Source organism: Triticum dicoccoides, chromosome 5B (assembly GCF_002162155.2).
Source record: "Triticum dicoccoides isolate Atlit2015 ecotype Zavitan chromosome 5B, WEW_v2.0, whole genome shotgun sequence".
Lineage (NCBI taxonomy): Eukaryota > Viridiplantae > Streptophyta > Magnoliopsida > Poales > Poaceae > Triticum > Triticum dicoccoides.
In genome coordinates, this window is record NC_041389.1 from 693,156,528 (window position 1) to 693,168,794 (window position 12,267).

Below are 12,267 nucleotides of genomic sequence, written 5' to 3' on the forward strand. Positions count from 1 at the left end.
AGGGGAGGGGATTGTTTGACCGGCTTTGCTTCTTTCGTGATTCATGTAGATTGGAATTCACTCCAGGTTGATGACTTCACTTCTCTTGGGGACTTGCTTCTTCCTTGACCGAAGTTAGTAGTTAGCTTTTATGGGTTTGTTCTTGACTATCCCCACAAGCTTCTCTTATCTACTTGAATGCAAATAGGAGTGAAACAAAACTAAAGAAAAATATTAAAAAATAATGTTTGACAAAATGATTAATGCAAAATGATCCATTAAAGAAAACCGAGGATCGATGTAATTTACTTTCAAAAAGATATTGCAGCCAAAGGATAAGTGAAAGGGCAAGTAAATAATTTAAACATGCGGGTAAGCAGCAAAAAAAGAATAAAAACAAAAATAAAAGAGATGGCCCCTTCTTTCTTCCTAAGCATTACTGATAAATATTCATTCTTTCGCTCGATCACTTCATTTTTCACGAAGTGATTGCTTAGGGACCTTAGCGTAGGATATGGGATGTTTCCCTCTCAACTTTGGACGCTTGACTCCTATGGAATTCCATTAACAAGCCGCACCCTTGCTCTGATGAAAAAAATGTGGTAACGAGTGACATTCATGCACCCAATTGCTTCCAAAGCTTCTCGGCATGAAAAAAGCTCTCTCAAACGAAAAAAAAGATCGAACCCTACCCATCACGCAACACCATACCCAATCCAGCACGTCCATCCTCCGAGAATGAACCATCAGAGTTCAATTTAACCCAACTTTGAGAAGGAAAAACCCAGCCGATCGAGTTGATCCGTTGATCTACGTTCATGCTCCAATCTATTTGGAATTGGTACGTGTTATTTTGGTTTCTCGTATATAGAGACCAACACACTGGAAGCTAAAAATACCAAACAAAAACAAGGCCAAATGGTCATCGTGCAAGGTAGACAATCCCCCTTGATCAAAAACATTAGATAATGGAAGAGAGAATTATCTCTGGACCACCCTTTGATCATATTGATGCTATATTTTGATGGTATGCATGTTACTTTCATTACATAATTATATGTACTCCCAAAGTTAGTACAAACTTGAGTCACTTATTTTGGAATTGAGGGAGTACAAGAGTTACATTAGTGCTTGCTATATTCCTGCATATACAGAGTACATGATAATCTAGTGAAAGTACCTGGTCTTGAGTACGAATAACCATATCATTTAATTAGACTAGGATAATAATTGACATTGATTCTTCAATACAATATCTAATCTGGTAATTTTCAAAATAATAACATTATTTTGAGAACTACAAGTCCACATTCAAGAATTGGAAAATTATATGTTGCTTTCATTATATAGTATTGATTACTTAACAATACCGTGCAAAGTCAAGTATTGATGCCCAACGAATTGTCTTGCACAAAAATAGATAAACCCGAGACCATCAGTATAATAATCTTCACAATCCTACCACAAACACGATGACACGTGTGTTAAAAAAACACTATTGACACGTGACTGGACAACCAAAACCGCTATTCCTAGACAAGATTCCGAGTTTTGACCAAGAGTGCACACATATTTATCGTCAAATCTGTAATGTCAACAACCTCTCTACCAGTTGATGACTCATTGCTAGCCGGATTGAGTCCACATTGGATAAAGGTCTTAATCCGAAGCCCTGACACACAGAGAAAAACCACAATGACATCTTCAAGAAGAGAGGGACACCAACATGCATCGCCGTCGTCGGCACCGAGGCACGAAACATTCGCTCGACAAGTGACCCGCTGAGACGAATGCAGCGATGTCAAATCCCTAGATCCGGATCCTGGGAGGACAAGGAACACACCTGAGCCACCACCACAACACCACCCATCACTCACACCACTCGGAAGGGGAGCCACCTCCGCCGCAATGATGCCCGCTCGAGAGCAACCATGCGGACCATCATTAGGGGCCACCGCACCAGCATCCCTGTCGCGAGGCACCGTACACCGACTCACTTCACAAATCACTCAACCATGCGGATCCTGTTCAAGTCACGTCTCGATCAATCTCTTCCGCAACTATCACGATCGCCATCGAACCCATTGGCCTCCATGGCCGGCGTCTCCGTCGCAGCCGCCGCACAGGCGATTCCCGCGCCGCCGTCTCCAATCCTCAGCGACGCCGCCACGCCGCCGCCGCCCTACGGCGCTGCCGCTCCGCCGTCTCCCGGCTTCAACGACTCGGCCGTGCGGCCCGTGCCGCCAGTGCCCTACGGCGCCGCTGCTTCGTTCCAATCTACCGGCGTAATTCCGCCGCGGCCGCAGGCATACGAAAGCCATGCGGTGTATGGCGCCCCGTACACAGCCATGCATGCGGTGCATGCAGCTCCTGGCGCGATGCATGCATCTCCTGGGGCTATGCAACAGGCCGCGGTGCATGCAGCTCGCGCCCAGCAGCAGGCCACGATGCATGCATCTCCTGGCACCGCGGTGCACTCCCTCAGCGACGCAGCAACTGGCGCCGCGGCCCGTCCCGACTTGCCGCACGGCTTGGCCTCGCTGCCCCTGCTGGCGCATGTCGCCGCTCCATCGCCGGCGTCCCCCGGCCAGTCCGTCGTCGCCCCGTCGTCGGCGCCCGGCTTCCCACGCACCCGTTCTCACGTACGGGGCGTACGGGGTTCCACCCGTCTACGGGTCTTCCGGATACTGGTGGTAGTCGTCAGTGTGCCAACACTTGCTCGCTGGCAGCAGCCTGCCGACGCCCAGCACCTGCAGCATCTGTCAGCGGGCCCGCAGGGTCTTTGGGCGGACTATCTGGCCAACTCTGCACCGCAGTTGCCGCCGGGGCTGCTATCCATACCGTACGCGGCTCCGCAGCCGTATGGCGAGTACCCACCGCCGCAGCTGAGCGGCGGTTGCGGCTTCCCCATGACGTCTCCGTCCCCCTCGCCGGCGCCCTGGGACCCGATGCTCCTCACCGGGTTGCATGCCGCTCCTATGCCGCACAACTTCATTGGAGGTGGTGATTGGTACATGGACACCGGTGCCACGGCTCACATGTTTTCTCACCCTGGTAATCTTGCCTCCTTCACTTCCGTCACCACCGACCGTCGCATTATTGTCGGCGACGGTTCCACACTCCCTATCACACATGTCGGGCACACTTCTTTCCCTTCCAATTCCATGTCTATTACTTTGTCTAACATACTTGTGTCACCTCATCTTATTAAGAACCTTGTTTCCGTTCGTCATTTAACTCGTGAAAATCATGTTACTGTTGAATTCGATGAGCTTGGGTTTTGTGTCAAGGACGCTCGAACTAGGATGGTACTTCACCGATGTGATAGCCTCGACGAGCTCTATCCGATGCATTCGCCGTCCACCTCCACCACCGCACCGGTTGCTCTCTCCGCCGGCATCGATCTCTGGCACGCTCGTTTGGGTCATCCCAACCCCGTCACCCTTCGTCATATTCTTAGGAGTTTCAGTTTCAGTTGCCATAAGATAGAGGATCACACCTGTCATGCCTGTCGTCTCGGCAAACATGTTCGCCTCCCGTTTAATACCTCCACCACCATCGCTTCTTTTCCTTTTCACTTGATTCATAGCGATGTGTGGACCTCTCCGGTTCCTAGTAATTCAGGCTATTTATATTATCTGGTTATCCTTGATGACTATTCTCATTATGTGTGGACTTTTCCTTTGCGCAGAAAATCAGATGCACTCTCTACCTTGACGGCTTTTTACTCCTATGTCAGCACGCAGTTTGGGCGTCCCACTCTTGCTCTTCAGACTGACAATGGAAAAGAGTTCGACAACCTTGCTTTCCGCACTTTTCTGTCGCATCACGGCACAGTTTTTTGTCTCACATGCCCGTATACTTCCCAGCAGAATGGTCGATTCAGGACCTTATATATGCGTTGGAACTCCAGAGGATCGCATACCTAAACCAAGCACTCAAAGTAGCGCATCCCGAATGGAACGATGATAGTTTTTATTGACATTGTCGATTACCAGCTTGTGTTCCAGAAAGCACAGATAGGTGAGTGCCTTTGACACCATTAAAGCATCCTATTTAGTTTTTGCAATTCTCAAGATAATGACAATGAATTTATATGCAGGAACTTGTTTGGTTATTATGTGCTCTCATGGAATGGGAAAGATCTAAACCTACCAATTTGCATGGTTAGTATTCATTATTTTCACATTATGGCATTATACTATATCGAAATTCCAAAGATAATAACTTATTATCCTTAGTCATGATGGGGACCAGCTAAGAAAGCGATTCTTGGTGCACCTGCTCAGTTACATTGTCAAGGAAGCTGCACACAACGGAATTGATTAACAATATTACAAAATACTAACATAATAGTGTATTTTTGGTTCCATGCATTTAATGTGTTCAAACTTGAAATTTTGTGTGGCAATAAAACGTCGCCCTCTTAACATCCCATATTTTTTTCAGAATTTTCTGAAACTTTAAAATATGGTTTCCACGAAGTTTTCATTGAATATTGGTTTCCGTATGATATTCTCCCTATTTTTAGGGAGAATATCATATGAAAACCAACATTCGGTGGAAACCGGTGAAAACCACGAGAAGAAGATGTTTTGAAGTTTCAAAAAAAATCTGAAAAAAATACGGATGTTAAGAGGATGATGTTTTATCTCCACACAAAATTTCAAGTTGAAACACAATACTGAGATGTGAGCTATGAAAAAGACAAAGTCAACATTGAATAGTGTTGAACAGTAATTTCACAATTCAGGGCTGAATTTGTCTTTTTCATAACTAACTCACATCTCGTAATGTGTTCCAACTTGAAATTTTGCGTGGCAATAAAACGTCACCCTCTTAATACCCCATTTTTTCAGATTTTTCTGAAACTTTAAAATATGGTTTCCACAAAGTTTTCATTGAATATTGGTTTCTGTATAATATTTGTTGGAAATATGCCCTAGAGGCAATAATAAATTAGTTATTATTATATTTCCTTGTTCATGATAATCGTTTATTATCCATGCTATAATTGTATTGATAGGAAACTCAGATACATGTGTGGATACATAGACAACACCATGTCCCTAGTAAGCCTCTAGTTGACTAGCTCGTTGATCAATAGATGGTCACAGTTTCCTGACCATGGACATTGGATGTCGTTGATAACGAGATCACATCATTAGGAGAATGATGTGATGGACAAGACCCAATCCTAAGCCTAGCACAAAGATTGTGTAGTTCGTATGCTAAAGCTTTTCTAATGTCAAGTATCATTTCCTTAGACCATGAGATTGTACAACTCCAGGATACCGTAGGAATGCTTTGGGTGTACCAAACGTCACAATGTAACTGGGTGGCTATAAAGGTGCACTACAGGTATCTCCGAAAGTGTCTGTTGGGTTGGCACGAATCGAGACTGGTATTTGTCACTCCGGTTGACGGAGAGGTATCTCTGGGCCCACTCGGTAGGACATCATCATAATGTGCACAATGTGACCAAGGGGTTGATCACGGGATGATGTGTTACGGAACGAGTAAAGAGACTTGCCGGTAACGAGATTGAACAAGGTATCGGCATACCGACGATCGAATCTCGGGCAAGTACAATGCCGCTAGACAAAGGGAATTGTATACGGGATTGATTGAGTCCTTGACATCGTGGTTCATCCGATGAGATCATTGTGGAACATGTGGGAGACAACATGGGTATCCAGATCCCGCTGTTGGTTATTGACCGGAGAACGTCTCGGTCATGTCTGCATGATTCCCGAACCCGTAGGGTCTACACACTTAAGGTTCATTGACGCTAGGGTTATAAGGGAAGTTTGTATGTGGTTACCGAATGTTGTTTGGAGTCCCGGATGAGATCCCGGATGTCACGAGGAGTTCCGGAATGGTCCGGAGGTAAAGATTTATATATGGAAAGTCCTATTTTGGCCACCGGAAAATGTTCGGGATTTTTCGGTATTGTACCGGGAAGGTTCTAGAAGGTTCTGGAGTGGGGCCCACCTGCATGGGGGGACCCACATGAACGTGGTTAGTGGGGGCAAGGCCCCACACCCCTGGTCAAAGCGCACCAAGATCCCCCCTTAGAAGGAATAAGATCATATCCCGAAGTGATAAGATCAAGATCCCTAAAAAAGGGGGATAACAATCGGTGGGGAAGGAAATGATGGGATTTCTTTCCTCCCACCTTTGCCAACGCCCCAATGGACTTGGAGGACAAGAAACCAGCCCCCTCCATCCCTATATATAGTGGGGAGGCGCATGGGAGCTTCACCCTTCCCCTGGCGCAGCCCTCCCCCTCTCCCAAGTCCTCCTCCTCTCCCGCGGTGCTTGGCGAAGCCCTGCAGGATTGCCACGCTCCTCCACCACCACCACGCCGGTGTGCTGCTACTAGATGGAGTCTTCCCCAACCTCTCCCTCTATCCTTGCTGGATCAAGACATGGGAGACGTCACCGGGCTGTACGTGTGTTGAACGCGGAGGTGCCGTCCGTTCGGCACTAGGATCTCTAGTGATTTGGATCACGACGAGTACGACTCCTTCAACCCCGTTCTCTTGAACGCTTCCGCTTAGCGATCTACAAGGGTATGTAGATGCACTCTCCTTCCCCTCGTTGCTGGTTTCTCCATAGATAGATCTTGGTGACACGTAGGAAAATTTTGAATTTCTGCTACGTTCCTCAACAGTGGCATCATGAGCTAGGTCTATTGTGTAGATTCTTTGCACGAGTAGAACACAAAGTAGTTGTGGGCGTTGATCTTGTTCAATATGCTTACCGTTACTAGTCCAATCTTGATTCGGCGGCATTCACTACAGGAATCAGCTACTTTGCCGTCTGCCACGGCGGACGGCAAAGGCATGAATGGCGGACGGCAAAGGCCTTTGCCGTCAGCCGCGGACGGCAAAAGGCTCCGGCAAAGTAGGCTATGGTAAACAGCTACTTTGTCGTCTGCTTCCTGGCGGCTGACGGCAAAGGCTCTTTGCCGTCTGCGGCGGACGGCAAAGAGAGCGGACGGCAATAATTGCGCTGTCAGTCCGTTAAGTGGCTAACGGCAGGCCTTTGCCGTCCACCGCTGACGGCAAAATTTCTAGTGTCTTTGCCGTCCGCCGTATGATGTCATCTACACGTCACTACATGGCAGGTTCTTTGCTGTCTACCGCTGATGGCAAAGTGCAGGTTCTTTGCCGTCCGCCACTGATGGCAAAGTCTTTGCCGTCTGCCACTGTAGGCAAACTGACCAAATGGGTCAGCTCCCAGGAAACACAGCTAGATGCCACGTGTCTTCTTTGCCGTCCGCAGCAGACGGCAAAGAGCCCGTTGCCGTCGGTGGCAGACGGCAAAGAGCCTGCATATTGGCTCTTTTATCTGTTTTTTATTAAATCCAACAATTTTCATCACAAATATATATGACATATATAGATATATTTCAAAAGGCCATTACAGAGCAAACATATAAGATATCCAACACATAACTTCATCATCCAACCATATATATTACATGCATAGTTCCATCATACATAACAAGTTCAACATAGAGGCATCCAACCATATATATTACAACAGTTTCATCCAATGATACATGCATAGTTCAACGATACAAAAGAAACAGAGAAAGGGATAAGGAGCACTCCATCTATGCAAGCTTTCGTCAAGTGAATGAAATCTGCAAAATGAAAAATAAGAAAGTTAGAACAAGAAGAGTAGAACAAGAAGAAGAGTAGAACAAGAAGAAGACTAGAACAAGAAGAGTAGAACAAGAAGAAGACTAGAACAAGAAGAGTATATCATTTATGAGCTAACTTACATGAAATGGATCATATATGAGCTAACTAAGTTGAAATGGGTCGTTTATGAGCTAGCTAAGGTGAAATGGATCATTTATGAGCTAACTTAGTTGAAATGGGTCGTTTATGAGCTAACTAAGGTCAAATGGATCGTTTTTGAGGTAACTAAGGTGAAATGGATCGTTTTTTAGCTAACTTAGGTGAAATGGATCATTTATGAGCTAACTTAGTTGAAATGGATCGTTTTTGAGCTAACTTAGGTGAAATGGATCATTTATGAGCTAATTTAGTTGAAATGGATCTTTTTTAGCTAACTTAGGTGAAATGGATCATTTAAGAGCTAATTTAGGTGAAATGGATTGTTTTTTAGCTAACTTGGTGAAATGGATCGTTTATGAGCTAAATTAGTTGAAATGGATCGTTTATGAGATAACCTAGGTAAGATGGGTCATTTTGGAGTTAACCTAGGTGAAATGGGTCATTTTAAAGCTAACGTAGGTAAAATGGATCATTTAGGAGCTAATCTAGGTAAAATGGGTCATTTTTAAGCTAACTTGGATGAACTGGATCATTTATAAGCTAACCTAGGTAAAATGGGTCATTTTAGAGCTAACTTAGGTAAAATGGATCGTCTATGAGCTAACTAAGCTAATTATGCAATTTTTGACATAAGTAAGCTAAGTACAGATCGTTTTAGAGCTAACTTAGGTAAAATGGATGGTTTTGGAGGTCAGTAAGCTTATTAAGTCATTTTGAAGGAGAAGAAGCTAAGTCTAGGTCATTATGGTAAGCATTGGAGGAAATAAAGCTAAGTCTAGGTCTTTATGCATGTGTTAAGCAAAACACTAGATAAACTTACCAAGATCCAGGAGGTGTAGGAGCGGGGTGGCTCGTGTCGGTAGCTGGAGAAGGATCGTGCGATGCTTGTCTGGAGTTACGTTGCACCAAAGATCATTTCCAATGTCTTGTTAGCATGATGACACTCAAATGTTAAGACTAGCAAGTAATGTCCATTCAAATAAAACTCACCGTGGTCCCAGGAGCAATCACTGGCATCGGCGGAGCGGTCTGACCTGTCTTCTCGCACACAGACTGCACATTTGGTTTTGACGACTCAGTCATACTAGTTAGTAATGAGACAAACACTACATGAATGTTTTGGCTAATCTGCAGAAGAAACTTACCACAAGGAGCTCGTACATGGCCCTTGCCTGCATGTCATTCCGTGCCCTCTCCTCCTCCATCATCTTTATCATCCTCTCCTCCAACTCCCGCCGCCTCCGCCAGAAGTTTCTCCGTTCTATCTCTCTCACTCTGTATAGCAGCCTGCAACACCACTCACGTGACCATTTGTAATCATTGATGGAAGCGCACACAATGTAATGGAGAAAGATAACTGAGTACGTATCACTAACCTTGATGGCGAGTTGCACTGGCCGTTCACGAGACCTTATCTCAGGAGCGGAGCTCGACTGGCGCGCCTTGATCTCCAGGAGAGTGCTAGGACAACGGATAAGTCCATCTCCAATGGCTATGGAGCCATGGGACCTCCCGCCACCAGATATCATCAACAGCTCTGGATCAATGGGACCCTGGCTCGGGTTAAAGTCCTCCCCTTTCCTCGCCTTCCCCTCATCTCTATATCTCACGAGCTTGTTGTGGGAGGAGATGTTGGTGAAGTTGTTTGCATCATCGAGGTCAGACTGAGAGAAAGCCTTGACTTTCTTGAAAGAGGCAGTGTGGGCCATGGCATACAGGTTGTACACCTCTGGCACCTTATCTGCCTTATTGTAGCGTGCCTGAAAGAGAGAAACAATGAAAATTAGTAATTAAAGGGCTCAAGCTAGCATGATGAATGAATTGCATGAATCATGAAGCAAACCACATACCCAGTTGCGCCCGAACTGATATAAGTTGGAGTTGCCTTGATGGTGTGGCACACCTTCCATTTGGGCACGTTTGTCCTTGGCCTCGTTGTGGAGGGCTAGCCATTGTTTTGAGCACCACTCATCAACCAACACCTCCCAACAATCCATCCGATCCGCACACCATCTCGGAGGCGCCTAAGTTAGCAAATAGAAACTTGAGCGCTACGGCTAAGAATTACTAAATGAAGGAACTTAAGTAGAGAAGGCCTTAAGAATTACCTTCATGTACTGCTCCTTACTCAGGAACTTATCGCGGCACGCCGGCTTGGTCTTCTTGATACCACGCAAGGCGTAGTAGTCTCGAACAGCCTGCACCCGAGCCTCGTGCCGTAAGTTCTAGAGTAGGCGCTTGCAGACGTTCTCGATAACATGTGCCGCGTCCTCCTCGTATCCCTCCTCACACCTGTAGAATGTCTGCAATCAAATGAGACAATATTGATTAGTACAATTAATAACTAGCTAGTTGAACATCTAAATGAGTGCTTTGGTTGATTTCAACTAGCCCTACATGTTCATGAGTCCTTCTAGTCTCCTTCGGCTGAAACCAATAACATTTGAAGACTACGACATTCGGTGGGTTTTCACCATAGAACAGAAGTTCATAAATTGCTTCAACTCTCCCATAATACTCGGTACCTCCTTCGCCGATAGCAGATACACAACAATTTGTTGACTTTCGGTCAGCCATAGATAGCTCTTTGCCATAGGTACGAAAGCGATACCCGTTGATGTCGTACTTGTCAAATGAACGGACCTTATAGTCAAAACCATTAGCGACTTGTCTCAATTCGGCGTCCATAGACTCTGAATTAGCCTACAAGTTTAATATGAAAGGATTGTTGCATTATGCACAAATTAGCGAATGAAATGAAATTGTCTAATAGAAATTACCGTTTGTTTGAACCAAGAGATGAAACCGGGATAGCCACCTCCTTGCTTTGCGAGAAGCTCATACTCTTCAACGGAATCCTTTTGGATCTCCGCTCCATACGAGAATATGGCGACGTATCGACTGTATGACATATCCAGGAATAAGAATAGTTCAAAGGAAATAGAAGTTGCGAAACAATGTACCGAGAACTTACTCGATGTACGACCGCACTTCTATCAGGTTGTTGAAGATATACAACGAAATGGTCCGCCATTCTTCGTTATCCAAAGATACTGGATGTGAAACACTAGCTGGTGCGAGATTCCCTTTGAATAGGCTGAGGTTGGATCCACCCTTTTTAGGCTCGTCAGCATTGTACCGAGGCTTCGGATTATGCAAATGACGATTTTTGGCTTCGTAGTGCGCTGTTACGAAGTTTGCCACCTCCTCTGTGATGAATGCCTCAGCCATCGATGCTTCAATTCTACGTTTATTTTTACATTTTTCTCGAAGCGTCTTCTGCATCCTCTCAGTTGGGTAGCACCAACGATTTTGCACGGCCCCCCCAATCTTGCCTCGGTCGGGAGATGCAAAATCAAATGTTGCATTGGATTAAAGAAGCCCGGTGGAAAGATCTTCTCTAACTTGCAGATCAACTCCGGCGCCAACTCTTCCATTTCTTCTAGCACGCCAGGCGATAGTTCTTTCGCACAAAGAACACGGAAGAAATAGCTGAGTTCTGCCAGTACTAGCCATTCATCCTCAGGGATGAAGCCACGCAACATCACCGGCATTACCCGCTCAATCCATATGTGCCAATCATGACTCTTGAGACCAAATATCTTCAGTTTATCAAGATTCGCTCCCCTCTTTAGATTTGCTGCATACCCATCGGGGAACATCAACTGCTGTTGCACCCACAAGAGAATTTCCCTCATAGCTGGCCTTCCAAGATTGAACCATGCCTTTGGCTTCGTCCAGTTCTGCTTTCCTTTCGGTTCTTTCATGTTTTGTAACGGCCTATCACATAGCGCCTCCAGATCGACTCTAGCCTTAGTATTACCCTTTGACTTCCCATCTATGCCGAACAATGTACCAAAAAGTGCCTCGGCGATATTCTTCTCAGTGTGCATCACGTCGATGTTGTGTGGGCAAAGGAGATCTTTGAAGTAAGGCAGATCCCATAAGCATGTTTTGTGAGTCCACGCGTGCTTAGTATTATACCCCTTGAAGTACCCTGGACGTTGTGGATCTGGCTCGAGAGTGTTTAACTGATCCAGGGTCTGTTGGCCTGTCAATGCAGGTGGTGCAGAGTTTTTGACAACTCTACCCCTGATGAAGTTCTTCTTGTCTTTCCTGAACTTATGGCGAGGATCCAGGAACTGTCTATGCATGTCGAAGCAAGAAAACTTGCGACCGACCTGAAGCCAACGAAACTCAAGAGCTCCCTTGCATGTGGGGCACGGGAACCTTCCATGCACACACCAGCCAACGAATAGCGCATACGCTGGCAAGTCATGCGTCGAGTACATGTACCAGACACGCATTATGAAGTTCCGTTTGCTAAAGGCGTCGTATGTCTTGAACCCATTATCCCAGGCTTCTTGCAATTCGTCCTTAAGCGGCTGCATGTACACATTCATATTTTTGCCCGGATAGTTGGGTCCTGGAATTATCAATGTCAGGAAAATGTTCTTTCTTTGCATAATCTGTC